This window comes from Bos indicus, chromosome 1, assembly GCF_029378745.1.
Source record: "Bos indicus isolate NIAB-ARS_2022 breed Sahiwal x Tharparkar chromosome 1, NIAB-ARS_B.indTharparkar_mat_pri_1.0, whole genome shotgun sequence".
Lineage (NCBI taxonomy): Eukaryota > Metazoa > Chordata > Mammalia > Artiodactyla > Bovidae > Bos > Bos indicus.
Window position 1 is genome coordinate 66,843,439 of NC_091760.1, and position 17,602 is coordinate 66,861,040.

General features: G+C 40.3%; 1 protein-coding gene across 11 annotated transcripts in view; it reads right to left on the minus strand.

Annotated features, from left to right (window-relative positions):
* Nucleotides 1-2,772, minus strand: part of GOLGB1 (golgin B1) — a 76,363-nt gene extending 73,591 nt beyond the window's left edge. For 9 of the 11 annotated variants that reach the window (XM_070796794.1, XM_019953178.2, XM_019953099.2 and 6 more), the window contains exon 1: nucleotides 2,625-2,772. The gene's annotated coding sequence lies outside the window, so the exon portion shown is untranslated. Of the gene's footprint in view, nucleotides 1-2,008; nucleotides 2,582-2,624 lie in introns of those variants that run through there. The other 2 variants (XM_070796612.1, XM_070796460.1) reach the window with 2 other exon arrangements.
* Between the last annotated feature and the right edge of the window lie 14,830 nt (nucleotides 2,773-17,602).

Below are 17,602 nucleotides of genomic sequence, written 5' to 3' on the forward strand. Positions count from 1 at the left end.
AAAAAAGTGAGTAACAGTAACAGTAACAGTGAAAGTAACAGTTACATTATTATTCAACTTGTGTGAGAGAGAAAAGGAGAGAGATGTTTAATACAAACGTGCTTGAATATGATTAGAAAATTTCTTAACAATAAAGAAATTATTTACAGTGCGTACTTCTGGGAAGTAGAGAATGGGGAAAAGGATCAGTATATAGCACAGAAAGAGATGTGTGTTTTGATATCCTTTTGTAGTGAATTTACTTTTACCAAAAGCACGTATTGCTGATTTTTTATTAGCTGAATTAAAAATGGAGTATTACAGATCCTAATATCTTTTCAAATAGTGGTTCCTAACAATAGGCCGGTATGTAATGATCAGTGGGGAGATGTGTCCCAAATAATTAATTTCTAATAGTTGTTAAGCTAGAGAAGTTTATGAATTATTTATTTTTTATCAACAAGAATAAAATCAGCATCTCTATTTAATCCAATAATACAAAGAGGAAAGAAAGACACTTTTAAGATTCAAACAGAAGAAAAAAAAAAAGAACTGCATCCTAAAGATGATTAATTTTAAGAAAGGCTGCATCTCAGAGGAATGGAGGTCCTCAAAAAATAAAAAAGGATTCTCCCCATCTGGAAGTCCTTAGGGATGCAAACACTTTGCAAAAAGTAAGGAAACACCTTTATGTAATCTCTAGATTGGGTTGGGAGTGTCCCAGAAAATGAGAAGGAATTTTTCTTCCTTTTTATTATGTTTTTGTATAGTTTATAAATAATATATTTACAGTGCTATTAATATACTATTTATAATTAAGTATACAGTATTTGGAGAAGGCAGTGGCACCCCACTCCAGTACTCTTGCCTGGAAAATCCCGTGGATGGAGGAGCCTGGTGGGCCGCAGTCCATGGGGTCGCTAAGAGTCGGACAAGACTCAGCGACTTCACTTTCACTTTCCTGCATTGGAGAGGGCAATGGCAACCCACTCCAGTGTTCTTGCCTGGAGAATCCCAGGGACGGGGGAGCCTGGTGGGCTGCCGTCTATGGGGTCACACAGAGTCAGACACTACTGAAGCGACTTAGCAGCAGCAGCAGCAGCAGCAGCATACAGTATTTAGAGGATGGTTGCTCAAATATGTTTTACTAATAGAGCAAACAGTCAAAAATGTTTGGAAACTACTGATATAGTCCAACAAATTTAACATGGTTAAGAGGAAAGCATAAATGATCCTTTCATGGTCAAAGGATAAAAATTAAAAGCTGTGTAACAGTGTACAACGTCTGAAGTTTTTGAATTCTCTTCAGTTTTTTCCGGTATCAATCCATGACCATATCCTGCCACTTCCCCAAAGAACATTTCCTGATTCTGACCATTCATAATCATTCTGACCATCCCAATTTAATTCCTTCATTCTTTTGAAAAGGCCTCCAGACTATCTGTATGGAGTTCTTCACTGCCAGCTTGTTCAGAACTGTGAGATTCTTTTTTTAAAAACTTCATTTTCTATTGGAATATACCTGATTAATAATGTGACCGTTTCAAGTGCAGGGAGAGGGACTTACCTATACATATACATGTATCCATTCTCCCCCAAACTCCCCTTCCATCCAGGCTGCAACATAACATTAAACAGAGTTCCCTGTGCTATAATACAGTAGATCCTTGGTGGGTATCCATTTTAAAAATAGCAGTGTGTATATATTGAGATCTTTAAAAGCTCAGAAAACTTCCAACTATTTCCAAAAGTGAAAGTACTTATCCAGTGATTTTTAAATATCTCTGGCCCTCTTAAATTGTCTTCTCCCTACAGACCAACTGGACTCTTTAAGTCAGACAAAAATTCCTCAGTTGTCCATCGGCTCATCCTGCCTTTCACACTCCTATACGTCACTCCTGTTATGCAGAATAAACACAATCCACACCAGCAAATCCAGATCAAGCCCCCACCCCCCCCCCCCACCCCGCCCCGACACACACACCCCCAACTCTCTTCAGGATTCCCTTTCCTCTTACAGCCTGCCCACCTCTGATTCCTGGGATTTTAGTGTTGATGGGATCGCACGATTAGTCCCCTTCTCTGAATCTCTCCAGCAACTCATTAGCGGGATCGTTCTATAGGCCCTCTTTGGCATTATTATCCCCAACGTTTCTGCGATCTCTGCTGTCAAGACTTTCGATTTGTTTGGGTCCCGCCTCTCCTTCCCGAAACTAAGTTTGTTTAGGGCCGAAGCGCAGGGCCGGGGCAGGTTCTCTCCGACGCCGGCTGCTGCGTACGCAGGTCAGCCTGAGAAGGCCGCTCAGGGAACAAGGCCGTGAGGAGAGGACTGTCCGGAACGCCTTTCTCCATCGCTCCCGGAGGAGAAACTTCCTGGGAAGGGGACAGACAGTGGATATGTGTCTAGAGGCCGCATAGGGCGACCCCGAAGCCATCGTCGGGGCCAGCAGGCGTGTGGACGATTACAACTAGGCCTGGTAGGTGAAGGGAGGCGGATAGAAGGGCCAGATCCTGGGCTGAATCAGGAGAGGCGGGACGGGGAGAGGACTGAGTGTAGCTGCTTCGGCAGCCCCGCGGGGCCTGTGGCGGGGGTGACCGTTACAAGACTCAAAAAGGCGAAGAGTTGGGGAATGTCCCCCACTCACCTGGAAGAGGCTGTCGCCGGAGGCTCCAGCTGCCCCCTCCCAAATTTAAGCCACGTCAGCTCAGGAATCCCGTACGCGACACCTACCACCGCCGCGCCCCGCCAAGGGACTCAGCCACTCGCAGTTGGGACGGAAGATAGGATTAGGATATGGACCAATCAAGACGGTCGGCAGGACGTTACCAGGGAGACCAGGCACGCCTTGTTTGTAACTAACCCATCAACAATGCAAGAGACCAATCGATGTCGGCAAATGCTCCGCTTCCTCAAAGAAATAGCCAATGGACTCTGAAAAGCGGGGCAAGGGCGGAGTCAAACGCGAGCAAGTGTTCCGGAAGAAAATCTGTGGAAGAGCCGGAAATGCTGGGAGGGCGGGCGTTCTGTTTAGGGTCAGGTGTTTCCAAAGTGAGGTGGGTCGGGCGATTTCTTCTAATTCCTCCGCTAGGTTGACCGTGCCTGATTTAGATTACGGCTTGGGTTTTTGCAGAGACACTGCACAGCAGAAATCAGCTGCCATTAGGATTGTTGAATGAGACGTAAGAAGGGAGTGGGGATATGAGTTTTGCTCGTGGAGTCATAAAATATTACAGCCGGAAAGTAGGTTGTCTAATATGACCTTTTCCCTTTACTGATGAAAAATGAGAATCAGGTTAAAGTGACTCGCCCAAAGACAGTGACTTACTAATGAAACTCGGGATAGAACCTGGCGTCTGTATGTCAGAGGTGTTTCTAAGGACATGACTGAGAGAGAGAACCGTGAATACTAGGAAATTCCTTTTAAGAAGTGGAGCTTAAATTGGCTCTTAGGCAGAGGCTGAGGGTTCGGTTCCTGGAACAGGAGTCAGTGACGCGCTCCGGTAACAGCCCAGGAAACATCATTCTCTCCTTAAGCCGCCAAGGAAAGAGGGGAAGTAGCCAGTTCCTGTGATTTCAGGCACTGTCTCGACGATGAGTATTATTTGAATTGTTGAGTCTTACTGTGCACCAGGCACTGAGCCCACTATATGCATCCTCACCCTAATCCTTACATAACCCTTTGAGGTTCAGTAAGGCCTCTGTTCACTACCCATTTAGAATTGTAATCGCCTTTAATTACTGTGTACTTTTCTTGGACCTGTACATATAGCTGCAGTCAAGAAAGAAAAGTTACTGACCTTTTGAAAATAACAAAGCAAAGAGAGAGAAAAACAGTTGGCCCTTCAACAACACAGGTGTGTGTTGCACTTATACACTATATACACTTGTACACTAATTTTTTTTAAAAAATAATAAATATTACACTGTTTGGCCTGTGGTTGGTTCAACCTGTGAATACAGAACCACCTATAAGGAAGAAACAGGTATAGGGAGAACCAACTGTGATTTATTCTGGGGTTTAGGATTGCAGAGGGTCCCTCCCCATAATTCCCACACTGTTCAAGGATCAACCTTAATATGGTAGATGGCAAAATGCCTAGGGAAAAATAAGCAGAGAAGGGGTATAGTGGGTTCAAGGGATTGCAGCTTTAGAAAAACCAAGACAAGGCATGCTGGCTTTTGTTTCTCTTGTACTTCTTGAAACTTGGAACATAGAGGGCAGCCCTTCCAGGGCCAAGGTGAGCCAGGGCTTGCAGGGCTTATTCTGCAGGCTCTCCCAAAGATTTTATTTGAGGTCAGTGAACAGGGGAATGTTGCTGATTATCAACTGCAGCTGTTCAGGGTTAAGGCACCCAGCTGACTGTATCGACAGCTGAAATTTCCCCCTGATAATTTGCAGGCCTCTCAAGTATCTGGTCTCTGTGAGTTATATTTAAATACAGGCATCAAATAAAATCCTTAGGAATTAGGATTCCAGAGGGGATGAAGAAGCCTAAATTATGAGATCTGGACTTTGTATGAAAATATCTTTGTATACTTGCCTACAGAGGTCTGGGTCTTTATCGGCTATATTCCTCTACATCAGCAAAAATCCCAGAAGGATCCAGAATGTACCAAATATCCAATACTCTAAGAAAATATTTTTCTTCTGAAACCCCTGGTTCTCAGAAATAATGAGTCAGGGGTGTTCCTCTGGAAGTGCAGAGATACCTCTGCATACTTTGGTGCCCATCTCTTGACTAGGGGCTGCCTGCAGAATGCAGCCACAGCAGATGGGAACTGGTGTCCCACCTATGATGAAACCAGAGGGACCACTGCTCTGTGAACTACTTGGGCCTTGCTCTGGTGTCCCAAGGAAGCCAATATGACATCAGCTAGATTTCAGGCCATTTGTCTCCATGTTGGTATTAGTAGTCATCCTTCATGTTAATTAACTCCTAGATCTGATGTCAGAGGAGGCTGTCTCCAGGAACTGGAACTTTTGTCTTTTTTTGAGCTTTCTTGAACTTTTCCTCATGGGAATGTTAGCACTCCTGATTAGCACTAGACCCATGGAGAGACCGATCTGACTTTAGGAAAACTGAGACCAGGCCTGATGACTTTTGTTTCAGCTTCTTGTCTCCTTGAAACTTGGGAGGTACAGCAGCACTTGATGTATATTTCCCAACTCAGCTCCAGTTTTTGCTCTCCCTGGGTCCCTATGGATAGTTCTATCTTTGAGGATGGAAGAGGTTGGGATCTGAAGGCCTCTTCTATCTGTGAAGCTGCAGGTGTCTCCTTACCTCCTGCTGGATGAAATTTGGGATGGGGAACAAGGATGGCAGATTGTTTCTTGAGAGGGTTTTAAGTGCAGAGTGGATGTTCTGGTACAGGCTTCTCAGAGGCATCAGAGATGCCTGAGGGATACAGATACTTGCCAACTTATGCTCCTGTCTTGATACTAGTTTTCAGTTCTTTCTGAGCATCCTCAAGCAGTAATTTTGCCCAAAGAGGGGCAGGGCCAAGCAGTAGCCCTAGCACATGGGAGAAGAGGAGAGCTGAAGAGGCCAGGCTTCCTTGCCTGGGAGGTGACAAGAGTTGTCTCCTAGGCATGGTCTTTCTAGGAGCTGCTCTGTGGCATTTTGTAGAGGAGAAAAAACATTCATGCCATAGGAACTCAGCTACTGTTTCTGTATGAATTGTTACTGAGCATTTCCAATATATGAAGAAGTCATATGAGGAGCAATGGTGACTTTCTTATCCTGAGGCACTTACAGCCAAGAGCATGAGGAATCTGAAATCAAAGAGAAAATTCCTATTCATTCAGAAAATTCCTCTCATTCTTCACTGATTCAACAAATACTAAGCACCAACCATATGTCAGGCACTGATGTGGTTTATTTTTTCACCTGGAATCTAAGAATAAATCTCAGGCCTTTAAGCAAGCTTTGTGATGGAGACTTTTCTAGCCCTTCATTTTAAGAATGTTCTTATCATGTATCTTAGGGAATGTGGCAGGCCCCTCTTTTGGAGAGTACTCTAAAAGTCCTTCAGGAGACAACTGTATTTAATGAGAATATACTGGCACAAAGAGGCCACTAGAACTCAAGTTACACATCAAAAAGACATCTCTGATATGCTTCATAGGTACTTTCAAGGACTGTATCACTAAAGCCTACCCTCATCAATATTCCTAGTTAAGAACATCACCAAGATGAACAAAGTCACTTCACCATCACTGATATAATAAATTGGATAATTTGCACTTAGAGAAGATATTGTGAGAAAGTCTATAGACCTCCTATACATCTTTAAATTGTCCCAGGTGTGTCCTGCTCAATGAACTCTGCTTAATCTTTATTAGAAGCTTTTTTTAACAATTAAGATATTTTCTGCGTTTACTACTTTAGAGTTCTAAGCATGCTGTTTAGGAAAGTATATTCAACCAAGAGTCAAAACTAAGTTATTAATAGGTTTTATATAACCAGCAGTTAACAACCTGTCTTCTGATTCCTGAAGTAAGTGCAGCCCTAGCCTTTCTCTCCTGCTTTATTCATCTCAGCCTTCAAGATAACCAAGCTCATTTCCTTTCCTTACACACATTTTAATTGAGTTGACAGACATAGGAAAGACTGGTTAATATGAATGAAAGATTTGGCTGAATAATTTATAGATCCAGGAATAAGACACATTATAGGACTCCTGAAGGGACATGTGTTGAGTCTCCTCTCCCTGGGAGACTCTTTCTCATCAAGCTATGTGACTTCTTTACACTTGTGTATTGTGGAGGGTTGCATATTCTAGAGATAGCCATCTAGGACCTCGCCTCCACTCTCTTGTCTTCTGCATGTCATATGGGCATTCTATGAAGCCAGTTTATTCCTTTCATATTTATTATTTTAACTTGATTTACTTAATCTTTCTATTCTGCTTTTTTTTTTTTTAGTGTATTACATGATAAGTCAAAGCACTTAAAATTGCTTGGTCTCTTAATGAAGGGCAAGACCACTTTTTCATGTGTGCTAGCCAAATCCACACTCAACAAATAACTACCAAGTACCTTCTTCATAATACATTGGTTGAATAAATATAGTATTTTTTCATTCTCTCTCCTTGAAACACTCTTCTTTTACTCCTTGAGCTGATCAGTTCATTTTTTGTTTCACTTCTTTGAGTGGCTTCTTCTCACCATCTCCCAGATTAAGTGACTCTTAGGTACACATTATTTCCTGCAAAATAATGGTCATCACACATTAAACAATTTCTTTGTTAAATGTTTATCTCTTCTTTTGGAACATAAGCTCCATTAGCAGAAACTGTATCTGCCTTCTGCGTCTAGCACAGGATTTTTTACATCATAAATGCTTATTAGGTATTCACTAAATGAATAGTATGCTAGTTTAAAATCTCTGATATAATAGACACTTTGTCAAGTACTGAGAACTCAGTCTTTAATGATTAACTGAACACCTCAAAGTGCATAAGTATTGCAATAATATATATAAAATGGGCTTCTTTGGTACCTCAGCTGGTAAAGAATCCTCCTGCAATACAGGAGACCCCAGTTGAATTACTGGGTCGGGAAGATCCCCTGGAGAAGGGAACGGCTACCCAATCCAGTGTTCCTGCCAGGAGAATCCCACAGACAGAGAAGCCTGGTAGGCTGCAGTCCAGGGGGTTGCAAAGAGTCAAACACTACTAAGCAACTAAGCACATTGCAGTAACACTGAAGGGACTAAAAAAATTATAGCACACCATCCCAACTCTTAAGAAGTGTTCTGTAAAACAAATGGGACATTTTCACACAACTAATTAAATATCTACAAAAATCTCAAGTACCAAAGAGTGAGTGAGTGAGGAAATGATTAACTGAAATGAATAAGGGGTTCATTTTAGAATTGTTTAGACCTGGCTTTAAACTTGGGCAAATCAGTCAATGTCTCACAGCTTCAGTTTTCACATCTATAAAATGAAAATTATAAATGTTCCTATCTTGTAGGCTTGTTGTAAGGAATAAATGAGATGATTATGAAATACTTACCAGAGTCAGGCATATATCACACAATAAATGTTTACTATTTAGCAGTAGCAGTAGTAGTATAACTGGGTTCCTGAAAAGAGGCAAGGCAAGATGATTTGATGACGGGTCTATGAATAGCGTATCCTTACATTCTCAAATAGACTAGGGAAGGGACCAACTGCTAAAGACTAATGCTGCAATGATTATGTTAGATCAAGAGTTCTTAAACCTTTAGGTTTAAAAAAAAAAAAAAAAAACCTTTAGGTTTCAGGACTGCCTAATATACTTAAATATTAGTTAGGACTCAGAATTAGGGTTCTCCAGAAAAAGAGAAACTTATGTCTTTTCTAATAGATAAATAGTTATATATGCACTCATCTCACATGCTAGTAAAATGATGCTTAAAATTCTCCAAGCCAGGCTTCATCAATATGTGAACCGTGAACTTCCAGATGTTCAAGCTGATTTTAGAAAAGGCAGAGGAACCAGAGATCAAATTGCCAACATCTGCTGGATCATCGAAAAAGCAAGAGAGTTCCAGAAAAACATCTATTTCTGTTTTATTGACTATGCCAACGCCTTTTGACTGTGTGGATCACAATAAACTGGAAAATTCTGAAAGAGATGGGAATACCAGACCACAGACCTGCCTGTTGTGAAATCTGTATGCAGGTCAGGAAGCAACAGTTAGAACTGGACATGGAACAACAGACTGGTTCCAAATAGGAAAAGGAGTATGTCAAGGCTGTATATTGTCACCCTGCTTATTTAACTTATATGCAGAGTACATCATAAGAAACGCTGGGATGGAAGAAGCACAGGCTGGAATCAAGATTGCCGGGAGAAATATCAATAACCTCAGATATGCAGATGACACCACCCTTATGGCAGAAAGTGAAGAACTAAAGAGACTCTTGATGAAAGTGAAAGAGGAGAGTGAAAAAGTTGGCTTAAAGCTCAACATTCAGAAAACTAAGATCATGGCATCTGGTCCCATCACTTCATGACAAATAGATGGGGAAACAGTGAAAACAGTGGCTGACTTTATTTTTCTGGGCTTCAAAGTCGCTGCAGATGGTTATTGCAGCCATGAAATTAAAAGATGCTTACTCCTTGGAAGGAAAGTTATGACCAACCTAGATAGCTTATTAAAAAGCAGAGACATTACTTTGTCAACAAAGGTCCATCTAGTTAAGGCTATGGTTTCTGCAGTGGTCATGTATGGATGTGAGAATTGGACTATAAAGAAAGCTGAGCACCGAAGAATTGATGCTTTTGAACTGTGGTGTTGGAGAAGACTTTTGAGAGTCCCTTGGACTGCAAGGAGATCCAACCAGTCCATCCTAAAGGAGATCAGTCCTGGGTATTCATTGGAAGGACTGATGTTGAAGCTGAAACTCCAATACTTTGGCCACCTGGTGCAAAGAGCTGACTCATTGGAAAAGACCCTCATGCTGGGAAAGATTGAGGGCAGGAGGAGAAGGGGACGACAGAGGATGAGATGGCTGGATGGCATCACCAACTCAATGGACATGGGTTTGGGTGGACTCCGGGAGATGGTGATAGACAGGGAGGCCTGGTGTGCTGCAGTTCATGGGGTCGCAAAGAGTCAGACACGACTGAGTGACTGAACTGAGACTGAGTATAGAAATTGGCTCAATTATTGGTTATAAAGGATGAGAATTCCCACAAGCTGCCTTCTGCAAACTAGAGAACCAGGAAAGTCAGAGGTACAATTTAGTCCCAGTCCAAAGGCCTGAATACTATGGGAGTCAATGGTATAACTCCCAGTATGATGCCAAAGGCTTGAGAACTTGGAGACTGCTGGCATTAAGTCCCAGAGTCTGAAATGCCTGAGACCCAGAAGCTACTATGCCTGCCATCCTAGCTCAGAAAGAGACAATAAGAATTTGCCCTTCTTTCACCTTTTTTCTTCTGTTTGGGCCCTCAGCAGATGCCCACATTGGTGAGGGCAGATTTTCTTTATTCAGTCTATTGATTCAAATGCTAATCTCTTTCAGAAATGCTCTCACAGACACACCCAGAAATATTGTTTTACCAGCTGTCTGGGTATCCTTTAGCCCAATCAAGTTGACACATAAAATCACATATGCCACTGAACTTTTGTTTCAGTTCAGTTTAGTTCAGTTGCTCAGTCCTGTATGACTCTTTGTGACCTCATGGACTGCAGCACACCAGGCTTCCCTGTCCATCACCAACTCCCAGAGCTTGCTCACACTCATGTCCATTGAGTCGGTGATGCCATCCAACTATCTCATCCTCTGTCATCCCCTTCTCCTCCTGCCTTCAATCTTTCCCAGCATCAGGGTCTTTTCCAGTGAGTCAGTTATATCCAGTGATGTGCTTGTAAATGTTTAACATCTGGGGAAAATATTTCTTCAGGGGTACCATTTACTGATTTCTGTGGTGTAGGCAAACCCACCATGACTGAGTTCAATCTACTAATACATCATCACCAAATGGGCAGAAATGATGAAAAGCACACACAAAAATAGTATTTCCTACATACAGATACAATAGATATAATATTTTCAAATATGATTTACTGAATTGTCAGTTTATGTAATTTTATTTTTAATTAACATTGATATGTATTCAAATGTGAATTCATATTAATATATTAAAGTTGAAGTTAAATAAAATTAATTTTTACTCCTTTATTAAGAACATTCTTAAGTGAAGGTCATATTTTGTTTCCAATACTATGAATGCATCGCTATGAAGAATGCAATGGTTATTGCAGCAGTCAGGTTCCTCTGCCTTGATTTGTGCCAGCAGTCTCACCACCATTGCTTCTGTACTATCAGTGTAAATATCAACACAGTATAAAAGGCAAATAACATCTTAGTATTATTATGAAAATAGTTTTGACCCTTTGGTAACTGAAGGGGTCTCAGGACCACCTCTTACAGGGGTCCATGGGCAACAAACACATTGAAAATTGTTGTTTTATACTGTAGACTCCTAAAGGGAAAAGTGTTATTCGCCCAATCATGTCTGACTCTTTGCAACCCATGGACTGTAGCCTGCCAGATTCCTCGGTCCATGGGATTCTCCAGGCAAGAATACTGGAGCGGGTTGCCATTCCTGTCTCCAGGGGATCTTCCCGACCCAGGTATTGAACCGAGGTCTCCTACACTGCAGGCAGATTCTTTACCATCTTGAGCCACCAGGGAAGCCCAAAGGGAAAAGATTGATGTTAATTTTAAAGAAAAGTTATGTTGCCTGAGTTATATAATTTGAAACTCGTTAATCCAACTACTTCATACAGATTTACAACTCTCCAAACAATTTTTAGTCTTACAGACATTAGGTATGTGTCAGTTAACTTTTGCCTACAGAACACAACTCTTCAGTCAGTATAGAACCTCTCTTCAAAAAACTCATTTAAAAATTGAAGTAAGTAGAATGTTAAAAATTTTATTAAGAAATAGCAAACAATGTTTTGAAGTATAATTTTTAAGCCCTTTAATTCATATGAGTGAGTAGCTATGGAAATACAGCTATGCTGCCATGAATGCCCTTGACACTTTGGCAAAGAATAAATAAGGTCTATGAGAACATCATGTTTCCCTCATTTATTTGAAACATTTTCAAACTCAAGAAAATACATTTATAAGTCAGAAATATTAAATTTTAAAACAAATTTTAAAACAAATTTTAAAACAAACTGGACCAATATTGGGATTCCTAGGTTGTGCAGTTGTAAAGAATCTGCCTTCCAATGCAGCAGATGCAAGAGATGCAACAAACATGGGCTCAATCCCTGGATGGAGAAGATCCCCTGGAGGAGGAAATGGCCTCTCAGTCCAATATTCATGCCTGGGAAATCCCATGGATAAAGGGGCCTGGTGGCCTACAGTCCATGGGGTCACAAAAGAATCGGATACAACAAAGTGATTGAGCACACATGCACAGGCCTAATGTTTCCACATCGTTGCTTTTATTTTAAAATTAAATGTGACCCGTGAGAGTGATTCCTATAAATGCTTTTTTCTCCCCTAGATCATATTTTAAATGTATAACCTCTCTGGCATCCTTTGAGACTTTACATATTGCTTACATATATGAATTATTTTGCAACAGTCCTAAATAGGAAATGACTAAGAGTCTATGGAAAAACCACAGCCATGAATCCATGGTATGTACACCGAATCATCCAAATGGTAGGGTTTCTATTTTCTTAGATGCTGTTGTCTTCAATCAGATGCCTGCCATCACCCAGATTCCTTCATAGAGATATTTGTTTCTTTATACCAGCTTTGACTATCTAATGTCCTTTCATTTCACCCTCCAGGACTCTCTTAAACATTTCTTGCAGGGCAGGTCTAGTGATAATCAACTTCCTCAGCTTTGTTTATCTGTGAATGTCTTAATTTCTCTCACACTCCTGAATTACAGTTTTGTCAGATAAAGGATTCTCCATTGACAGGTATTTTCTTTTAGCACTTTAAATATATTGGCCCACTGCTTTTTGGCCTGTAAAATTTCTGATGAAAATTCTGCTGATATTTTTTTGAGGATCTTTTGTACATGAAAAGTCATTTCTCTTTTGCTGCTTTTAAGATTCTCTACTTTTGACAGTAAATTAACTTTTAAATTGATTAAAAATAAGAAAAATTCTTTTATATTTAATTTTTACAATTTCCCTCACTTTTTTCTTTGTGTAGATCTCATCTCTATCTTGTTTCTTCTGTCTTAAAAAATCTTTGTTGTTGTTCAGTCACTCAGTTGTGTCCAGCTCTTTGCGATACCATGGACAGCAGCACGTCAGGCTTCCCTGTCCTTGACCATCTCCTGGAGTTTGCTCAAACTCATGTCCGTTGAGTCAGTGATGCCATCCAACCATCTCATCCTCTGTCATCCCCTTCTCCTCCTGCCTTGAATCTTTCCCAGCATCAGGGTCTTTTCCAATGGGTCGGCTCTTCTCATCAGGTGGTGAAAGTATTGGAGCTTCAACTTCAGTATCAGTCCTTCCAATGAATATTTAGGGTTGATTTCCTTTAAGATTGACTGGTTTGATCTTGCTTGCCAAGGGACTCTCAAGTCTTCTCCAGCAACACAGTTTGAAGGCATCAATTCCTTGGCACTCAGCCTTTTTTATTGTCCAGCTCTCACATCCGTATACCATACGGATATAGCTTTGACTAGATGGACCTTTGTTGGCAAAGTAATGTCTCTGCTTTTAGGTTTGTCATTACCTTTCTTCTAAGGAGCAAGCATCTTTAATTTCATGACTGCAATCACCGTCCACAGTGATTTTGGAGCCCAAGAAAATAAAGTCTGTCACAATTTCTATTGTTTCCCCATCTATTTATCATGAAGTGATGGGACTGGATGCCACGATCTTCATTTTTTGAAGTTTTTCCTTTATGATCAGCTTTGTTTTTCTGGAAAAATCTTTACTTTCATTTTCTGGTAGATATTATTGCTGTATATGGAATTCTGAGTTGATAATTTTTGTTTAGCATTCTAAAGATGTCATTTCCATTGTCTTCAGGCTTGTATAGTTTCTGATGAGAAATCTAGCAAAACTCTATTTGTTCCTTGGTATATGATTTTTCTTTTTCCTCTGCTCTCATGATTTTCTGTTTATATTTGATTTGAAACAATGTAACTATCATGTATTTAGGTGTGCTTTTACATTTTTAACATAAATGTTATTTATACTGCTGAGATTCTCTGGGATTACTGGATCTACATTTCATTAATTTTCAAAAGTCCTTGGCCATTTTCCTTTACCTTCTTCTACCTCATTTCTCTTTCTTCTGCTTTTGGAACTCCAGTTACTTGCATGTTATACTGCTAGTATGTTTCATAGCTCTTGGAGGCTCTATTCTCCCTACTTCTCCACCCCTCATCTTTTTTTTTTTTTCTTTTGGTGTTTCTGTTTGGAACATTTCTACTAATGTGTTGACAAATTCATATATTTTTTTAATTCAATTCTAGTCTGCTAATGAACTTGTCAAAGCACTGCTAATGAACTTAACTTCTGATATTGTACTTTTCCTAGCATTTCTACTAATCTATTTTTAAACTTATATCTCTGAAAGTCCCCATTTCTTTATGCATGTTGTCAACTTTTACATTTTTATTTTATTAATCACAGTTATTAACATCTTTTTGTGTGTGTGTTCCAATATCTGAGTCATCTCTGAATATGGTTTTATCTCTTGATGAAAGTTGGTTTCTTTCCCTAGCTTTTTTGTGTGTCTCAGACTAAACATCATAGGAGAAGGCGATGGCATCCCACTCCAGTACTCTTGCCTGGAGAATCCCAGGGACGGGGGAGCCTGGTAGGCTGCAGTCCATGGGGTCGAGAAGAGTCAGACACAACTGAGCAACTTCACTTTCACTTTTCACTTTCATGCATTGGAGAAGGAAATGGCAACCCACTCCAGTGTTCTTGCCTGGAGAATCCCAGGGACGGGGGAGCCTGTTAGGCTGCAGTCCATGGGGTCACACAGAGTCGGTCACAACTGAAGCAACTTAACAGCAGCAGCAGCAGCAGCATACAGTATAGAACAGAAAAGAATAAGGTAGATACAGCTTATGCCCAGATATGGGTACATCTCTCTTTATATCAGACAGTTAATATGTGGGTGTTTTATAGAAAAGGATATGTTCTTTGCCTTGAGTTCCTGAGATGGGGCTTCTAAACCCTTGAAATTTCCCAAAAGACAGGAGTGTGTTTATTATTTGTGGTGGGTGTAAAGGGACTAAGGTGTTATGGCTTTGAGCCATATATTAGCTTGACTTCCTGACCATTGGAGAGGTGGCAGGGCTGAAGATTGATTTAAATCACATGGCAAATAGTACAATTAATCATGCTTATGTAATGAAACTCCAGTGAAAACTCTGAACATTAAGGCTCAGTTGAACATCCTGATTGGTGAGCACTTCAGTGTGCTATGGAGAGAGGGTAATGCATCCTGATTCCATGGGGAGAGGGCATGGAAGCTCTATGTTTGAGATCCTCCAAACTCTTGCCCAACAAATTCTTTACTTGGCTGAATCTTATTTGTATCATTACAGCAAAACTATTCAAAAGTATAAAATTTCCTGAGTTCTCTGGTTTGTTCTAGTGAATTATGAAACCTGATAGGTTTGCATCAACTCCCAAATTTGTGGTCAGTTGATCAGAAGTGTGGGCAGCCTGGGTACACCTGAATTTATGGCATCTGAAGTGAGGGAAGTTTTGTTGGGGATGACCTCAACTTGTGGAGTTTGAATTAATTCCAGTGGATAGCATTATGTGCCTAAATAACTTCTTGGCACAAATGGCCAAAAAATACATGAAAATGTGCTCAATATCAATAACCATCAGGGAAATGCAAATCAAAAGTACAATGAGATAACACCTCATACCTGTTAAGATGGCTTTTGTATTAAAGAAAAAAGACAATGAGGTAACAAGTGTTGAGAAAATATGGAGAAAAGGAAACCTTTGTACATGGTTGGAATGTGAATTCATTTAACCATTATGGAAAATAGTATAGAGATTCCTCAGCACTCCCATTCCCCAAATAGAACTACCATGTAACTCAGAAATTCCCATTTTGGGTATATATCTGAAGAAAATGAAATCAGCATCTCAGAGACATCATTGCAGCATTATTCATAATCATCAACAGGTTGTAAAAAACCCTAGGTGTTAATGGATGAATGGATAAAGAAGATGTGAGAAAATATAAATATGATATTATTTGGTCACAAGAAGGGAGGAAATCCTGCATTTGTGACAACAAAGATGAACCTGGAGGATACTGTGCTAAGTGAAATAAGCCAGAGAGAGAAAAACTGTATGATTTTACTTGTATGTGGAATCTAAAAAAAAAAAAAAAAGTCACACTCAGAAGGTAGAATGGTGGTTACCAAGGCCTAGAAGGTGAGAGAAATAGTGAGATGCTGGTCAACACAAACAAACTTTCAGTTATGAGGTGAATAAAATCTTTAAAATTTAATCATTATAATAGCAATCATGCCTTTGGATTCTATTTTGTCATAATTTGAAAATGACTTAAACAGATATGAATATTCCTAAAATGAAAAACAGGATGCAGAATAGCTTTTCTATGGAATTTCTATTAACTAGCAGAAATTTCTATTTCTAGACACTCACTCTATGTTTATAAAAATAAATGTTATGTTTTGGGCCTCTATTTGTATTATACCCACTCTAGTACTCTATTCTGTATAGAAAATGAGCTATGATGTGAGCAAGACATCCAATAAAGTTGTTGCTGTTCAGTTGCTCCGTCATGTCCAACTCCTTGTGACCCCGTGGACTGCAGCACACCAGGCTTCCCTGAGTTTGCTTAAACTCATGTCCATCGAGTCAGTGATGCCATTCAACCATCTCATCCTCTGTCACCCCTTCTTCTCCTGCCCTCAGTCTTTCCCAGCATCAGGGTCTTTTCTAATGAGTAGGCTCTTTGTATCAGGTGACCAAAGTATTAGAGCTTCAGCTTCAGCATCAGTCTTTCCAGTGAATATTCAGGGTTGATTTCCTTAAGGATTGACTGGTTTGATCTTGCTCTCCAAGGGACTCTCAAGTCTTCTCCAGCAACACAGTTCAAAGGCATCAATTCTTTGGTGCTCAGCTTTTTTTATTGTCCAATTCTCACTCCATATATGACTACTGGAAAAACCATACCTTTGACTATGGAAAGTCAGCATATATACTTTGTCAGCAAAGTAATGTCTCTGATTTTTAGTACACTGTTTAGGTTTCTCATAGGTTTTCTTCCAAGGAGCATACATGTTTTATTTCACAGTTGCAGTCACCATCCACAGTGATTTTGGAGCTCAAGAAAAGAAAGTCTGCCACTCACTGTTTCCATTTTCCCCCCATCTATTTGCCATGAAGTGATGGGACTGGATGCCATGATCTTAGGTTTTTGAATGTTGAGTTTTAAGCTAACTTTTTCACTCTGTTCTTTTACCTTCATCAAGAGGCTCTTTAGTTCCTCTTTGCTTTCTGCCATTTGGGTGGTATCATCTGCATATCTGAGGCTATTGATATTTCTCCCCTCAATCTTGATTCCAGCTTCTGATTCATCTAGCCCGGCATTTCTCATGATGTATTCTGCATAGAAGTTAAATAAGTAGGGTGACATTATATAGCCTTGACATACTTCTTTCCCAATTTTGAACCCAGTCTATTGTTCCATGTCTGGTTTAAATTGTTGCTTCTGAACCTGCATACAGATTCCTCAGGAGGCAGTTAAGGTGGTCTGATAGTCCCATCTCTAAGAATTTTCCACAGTTTGTTGTAATCCACACACACAGTCAAAGGCTTTAGAGTAGGTCAAGGAAGATTTTTTTTTTTTTTCTCTTGCTTTTCTATGATCCAACCAGTCCATCCTAAAGGAAATCAGTCCTCAATATTCATTGGAAGAACTGATGCTGAAGCTGAGACTCCAATACTTTGGCCACCTGATGCAAAGAACTGACTCATCGGAAAAGACCCTGATGCTGGGAAAGATTGAAGGCGGGAGGAGAAGGGGACAACAGAGGATGAAATGGTTGGATGGCATCACCCACTTGATGGACATGTGTTTGAGTAAGCTCTGGGATTTGGTGATGGACAGGCAAGCCTG